The 5,986-nt window shown below is 49.9% G+C and overlaps 1 pseudogene; it reads left to right on the plus strand.

The window, feature by feature from the left end:
- The first annotated feature begins 4,969 nt into the window (after window positions 1-4,969).
- LOC148519567 (U2 spliceosomal RNA) lies at window positions 4,970-5,022 on the plus strand (annotated as a pseudogene).
- The last annotated feature ends 964 nt before the right edge of the window (window positions 5,023-5,986 follow it).

The raw sequence follows: 5,986 nt of genomic DNA on the forward strand, positions 1-5,986 counted from the left end.
TGCAACTTTAGTATTATATGCTATTTCTAGTGTGGTCATCATGATGTGGTTTAGGGAGAGGGGTCTCCAGGCATCTTCCCTCCGTGATTGATTATGGTGATTGCTGTTTTGCTGCATCTGCAATACATATAAGATGCTAAATTGTAAGAAAAATACAGTATGCTACACGTCTCATAGTGGCTCAGTAGCCAGGACCGGCGACAGGGGGGTAAAAGGGGAACACCCGTGCGGGGCCTCAAGGTTCTGAGGGGCCCCAGGGGTTCGGGCAGAAACAGCATCTGTCTGCGGCTAATACAAATAATGAATTTACCGCCCCGCCGGTCACCTGTCTGGCACATATAAATAATGAAGATAAAGAACGTATTACTCCTTGGCCCACGGCCCCCCCTTCCCCTGTTCTGAGAGTGGCTGCGGCATTGCGCATAGTGCGTCATGACGTCACTGCGCATGACTCTGTGGCTGCACCGGCCCTCCCTGTATTCCTGGCATGCTACTGCAATGTCCATCCACCGAGGAGCAGGGAGGCCAGGAAGTGGACACAGCCCCCGCTGGTCACACAGACTGGCCAGCACACTAGTGCTCCACAACTCCGCTGTCTTTCCAGTGGATGATTGTAGAGATAAGTGCCCAGGGAGGGGGGGTTAGCTGCTTAGTAATGAGGCAGTGGGGGGGTGAAGGGATTGTTTGCCCGGGGGTAGCTGCACAGCAGTGTGTCTGTGGAGGGGTGTATATATATATATATATATATATATATTAGGGGTGAGCGGGTTCGGATTTCTGAAATCCGAACCCCCCCGAGCCCCCCCGATCCGAGGCCGATCCGAGTCAGGCTCGACTTTTCCCGCCTGACTCGGATCTGAAATCGAGGCAAAACGGCATCATCCCGCCTTCCGGGTCTCGTGGGTTTTGGATTCTATATAAGGTACCCGCGTCGTCGCCATTTTCTCACTCGGCTGTGGACATTGAAGAGGGAGGGTGGGAGTTAGGGCTGGCTGGGCTGTGTAGTGTAGTGTAGTGTTGTGCTGTGCTGCTGTTGTCCATAGGGGCTGTGTCCACTCCTCCAAAGTCCATAGGGGCTGGCTGTGTTGTGCTGTGCTGCTATTGTCTATAGGTGCTGTGTCCACTCCTCCAAAGTCCATAGGGGCTGGCTGGACTGTGTTGTGCAGTCAGTTGTCCATAGGGGCTGTGTCCACTCCAAAGTCCTGTGCAGTGTCCCAGTCCTAAAGGGGTGCAGTAGTGTTGTCCAGGGGGTGCTCTGTCCATCAGAGGTGCTCCCCCCAAGTGCAAAAAAAAAAAATTTTTTTTCTGTGTTTGTGAATTGTGTGCGCAGTAGCCGCATGTGCATCAACAAAGTAGTGCCAAGCGTGCGCCTGTGTCCCATAAGTAAAGGGCTGGCTGGCTTGTCTGTTAAAGGGTGCTTTAACCCCCAAAGGGCACACCAAACAAAATAAAAAAATATTTTCTGTGTTTGTGAATTGTGTGCACTGTGGCTGCACGTGCATCAACAAAGGAGCAGCGCCAAGCGTGCGTCTGTGTCCCATAAGTAAAGGGCCAGCTGGTTTGTCCGTTAAAGGGTGCTGTAACCCCCAAAGGTCACTCCAAACAAAATAAAAAAATATTTTCTGTGTTTGTGAATTGTGTGCGCAGTAGCCGCACGTGCATCAACAAAGGAGCAGCGCCAAGCGTGCGCCTGTGTCCCATAAGTAAAGGGCCGGCTGGTTTGTCCGTTAAAGGGTGCTGTAACCCCCAAAGGGCACTCCAAACAAAATAAAAAAATATTTTCTGTGTTTGTGAATTGTGTGCACTGTGGCTGCACGTGCATCAACAAAGGAGTAGCGCCAAGCGTGCGCCTGTGTCCCATAAGTAAAGGGCCAGCTGGCTTGTCCGTTAAAGGGTTATGTAACCCCCAAAGGGCACTCCAAACAAAATAAAAAAATATATTTTTTTGTGTTTGTGAATTGTGTGCGCAGTAGCAGCATGTGCATCAACAAAGTAGTGCCAAGCGTGCGCCTGTGTCATAAGTAAAGGGCCGGCTGGCTTGTCCGTTAAAGGGTGCTGTAACTCCAAAAGGGCACTCCAAACAAAATAAAAAATAATTTTCTGTGTTTGTGTGCGCCTTAGCCGCACGTATATATCTAGCGTTCCCGCTAGGCTGTTTTAGCGGGGCGCGGCACCCTGCCCTCTTTCTGGAAGGCAAAAAGCGCCCTGCCCTCCAGAAGGAGGGCAAAAAGCGCCCTGCCCTAACAGCCTGCGGAACTGTCTTCACCCGCGGGTCGCAGTGTCCCGCGGGTGAAGAAATGTGCGGTGACCCGGTCACCGCCGGAGAATAGACGCCGGGCGCATGCACCCAGCATCTATTCTCCCTGTCTGCAGGGCTTGGGGGCTGCCTGGCGTGTCCGTAAGTGCCGGGCACGCCCCCAAGAGTGACGAAAAGGGGACGCGTCTTATAGACACGCCCCCTTTTCGATGACCATGCCCCCTTCTCGGTCGCGCTCGCGCCTTCGGCGCGCACACGAACGTGCCCTCTCTAGCTCCGGCGCCCTGCCTCGCGCCGGAGCTAGAGTGAACACTATGTATCAATATAACATAAATGGAGGACCAAACTTTCTCAGACAAAAATAAAATAGGGAAAGATCAAGAACCACTTCCTCCTAGTGCTGTTGCTGCTGCTGGGAGTTGTTCATCATCCCAGAGAGGAAATAGGAACACCACTACTTTTACTAAACAATTGACCCTCCAACAGTCCCTAGCGAGGAGGATGAAGTACGACAGCAGTCATCCTGAAGCAAAACGTATAACTGAGGCCTTGACTGCTATGTTGGTGTTAGATGTGCGTCCGGTATCTGCCATTAGTGCAGTGGGATTTAGACAATTGATGGAGGTAGTGTGTCCCCGGTTCCAAATCCTGTCTAGATTCCACCTGCATCCTCAAAGCAGCAGCGACAAGCGTGTGTCTGTCTGTTAAAGGGTGGTGTAACCCTCAAAGTGCGCTCCACAAACAATAAAAAAATTCTTCTTTTTTTTTCTGTCTTTGTGAATTGTGTGGGCTGTAGCCGCACCTGCATCCTCAAAGCAGCAGCGACAAGCGTGCGTCTGTCTGTTAAAGGGTGGTGTAACCCTCAAAGTGCTCCAAAAAATAAAAAAGAATTTTTTTTATGTGTTTGTGACTTGTGTGCGATGTAGCCGCACGTGCATCAACACAGTAGCAGCGCCAAGCGTGCACCTGTGTCATAAGTCAAGGGCCGGTTTGGACATCTGGTCCGGACTGAAGGACGTGCCAACAATTTCTGACAAGTCTACTGTCACTGCATATGATACTGTCCTCAAAGCAGCAGCGACAAGCGTGCGTCTGTCTGTTAAAGGGTGGTGTTACCCCCAAAGTGCGCTCCAACAAAATAAAATAATCTTCTTTTTTTCTGTGTTTGTGTGTGAAATGTATGCGCAGTTGCCGCACCTGCATCCTCAAAGCAGCAGCGACAAGCGTGCGTCTGTCTGTTAAAGGGTGGTGTAACCCTCAAAGTACGCTCCACAAAAAATAAAAAATAATTTTTCTCTTTCATCCACTAGGGGACACTGGAGTTGCTTACGCTGGGGTATAGAGGCGTGGATAACTGGAGCCGGCACTTTAAATAATTTAGAAGTGTGAAGCTCCTCCCCCTCTATTCCCCACCAGCCCTGTTTAGAAAATGTGCCTACGGAGCTGGTCACAATTTGCTGTGCTCCAGCAATACATTTATTTTATTTAATTTTATTATTTTAATAGCATCTTTTACACTTTATTGGTACCCTTCGCCACCTCTTGAAAGGTGGGGTCCGGGTACCTGGCGCCCTGTTATACAGGAAGGAGTGCACAGTGCTTATTAAAAAAGCAACTGACAGCTCCTTATCGCCACACAGCACTTCTACAAGCACTGAGGACAAGACAGTGTGAGAAGCAGGAGTGCTGTTATCAGAGAGGCCATCCAAGGGACGCAGTGAGTACATCAGCTGCGCATCCCCCGGCTCCTGTCCCCGCTGCCGACGCTGGCTTCAGAGCATAGCGCTATATCGCTGCTCTATATTACATGCTCCACTATGAGTATCCTCCTCCCCTCTTCCCGCTGACACCCGCGGCATAGCGCTCCTACTCAGCGGGGCTTCACAGGGGGAGGTGAAAGCTCCAGCGCGACTGCTATTTTCAGAGCCCTTAGGGCATGAAGAAGGGGGCGGAGCCTAACAGCGCTGGCTCTCTGTCTCCATTCAGAGCGGCAGCGGCTGTTAGAACAGCGTGTCTGCCGTTTCACATGTGTCTGACTGCATCTCTTCAATTTAGCAAGAATGTAACAGCACTACTACAGAAGGGCTGGTACTCCTGATTGCATCCCTGGGAGCCTGTGAGCACAGGGGAGTGTACAGCAGGGAATCAATTCTGTGGGAAGGGAGTTGTGTGATCTCCTCCTCTGTTTCCCAAACTAGCCGTCTGTCTTCTATATCTGTCCCTCTGTATGGGTGACTATGGTTGAATGCCAAACTCCTTGCAAAAGATGTTTGTTCAAACTGTAAACTATACAAGCATGTTATATGATGCTTGTTTAGTAATCTATCCACCTATGGCTCTTACTGACTCTCCTGCTCCTCCATGGGCCGCTTACATAGTACGAGTGATGGCTGACTTAACGTCACAGTTGGCTGATGCTCGCACCTCCCAGGGTGTCAGGGTTAACCAAGTCTCTAGACATCCTGGTACAGGTTATAGGTACCACTGTTTCTACTCCCTCCACTTCCTACCAATAACGTCCCCTAACGTTCTGACAAGGATTTCCTTGTCAGAGAGGGTCTGACAAGGAAATCCACACAACAGAGGATACTAAGGAATGGGATTGGAGGAAGTTTGTATAATAACGGTACTCCTCAAGATTTTCTCTGCCTTTTGGCTAAGATCAAGTGGAAAAGGCTGCAAAAAACAGGCAAACAGATCAAGAGAGTCCCATTTAGTATCTGTTCTTATCAGTTTAATATCTGATACGCCCCCTATCTGTGGGTCATATTTAGAGTCTGCCTCTACTGGGGTGGAATTCTTAATTCTGGTGGTCAAGCAGGTATTTAATCTACCTGTGGATATAGTTCCTGCATCCCAGGAGTGTGTATTATTTGAGTACGTTATTCCCTGTGTCAGGGTCAGAACAGCAGTACTCAGTTAGCCTGGGACAATTACAATGTAATTGGACGCTACCTATCTTCTCAGTGACCAACAAAAAGGTCGTCTGTTTTTCAGTTTTCGCGGCCCTAGGGACACTCCACCCTGAACACGTCTGATCTCGGAGGGTCAGGCCTGGTTAATGGGTGACTGCCTGGGAATACCAGGTGCTGTAGGCTAAAATAGTCTGGAATCAACCATATAAGAGGTTCCAAATTCCTCGTCGGTTCCTGTTCAGCTACCCATTTCCGTCATCCATGATAGAAGAGGGGGAAACATCTCCCCCTGTTGACGCGTCTGCTCACTGTCCCTTTAAGAAAACTACACTCCCAGTACGGGCTGCCTCATTGTTGAGGGACCCTTCTGATTGCAAGTTGGAGTCAACGCTGCGCTCTATTTATACTGCAGCGGGAGTTTAACTTAGACCTATGCTAGTTACTGCCTGGGTTAACAAGGCTATGATTTGCTGGGCTGACCAGTTGATTGCGTTGATCAGGTACTTCCAGGCCACAGTTACGTTCTTCTGGCAGAACACATTGAGTCTGCAGTTTACCTGGGAGAAGCTTCTAAGGAGCTCTCATATCTGCTTATGCTATTTCGAACTGCTGAGCCCTCTGGATGTGCGCTTGGTAACCGGATGCAGAATCCAAGCGTGCGGTGAGGGGTTTACCATTCACTGGCGACATGCTTTTTGGCCCAGAATTGGGCAGATGGATATCCCAGGCCACGATGTAAGTCTTCCTTCCTCCCTTCGACTGCTTCGGATCCCAGAGGATCTTACATGGGACCTTCATTTCTTTCCTTTCGTGT

Source organism: Taudactylus pleione, unplaced genomic scaffold (assembly GCF_031769625.1).
Source record: "Taudactylus pleione unplaced genomic scaffold, aTauple2 ptg000188l, whole genome shotgun sequence".
Taxonomy (NCBI): domain Eukaryota; kingdom Metazoa; phylum Chordata; class Amphibia; order Anura; family Myobatrachidae; genus Taudactylus; species Taudactylus pleione.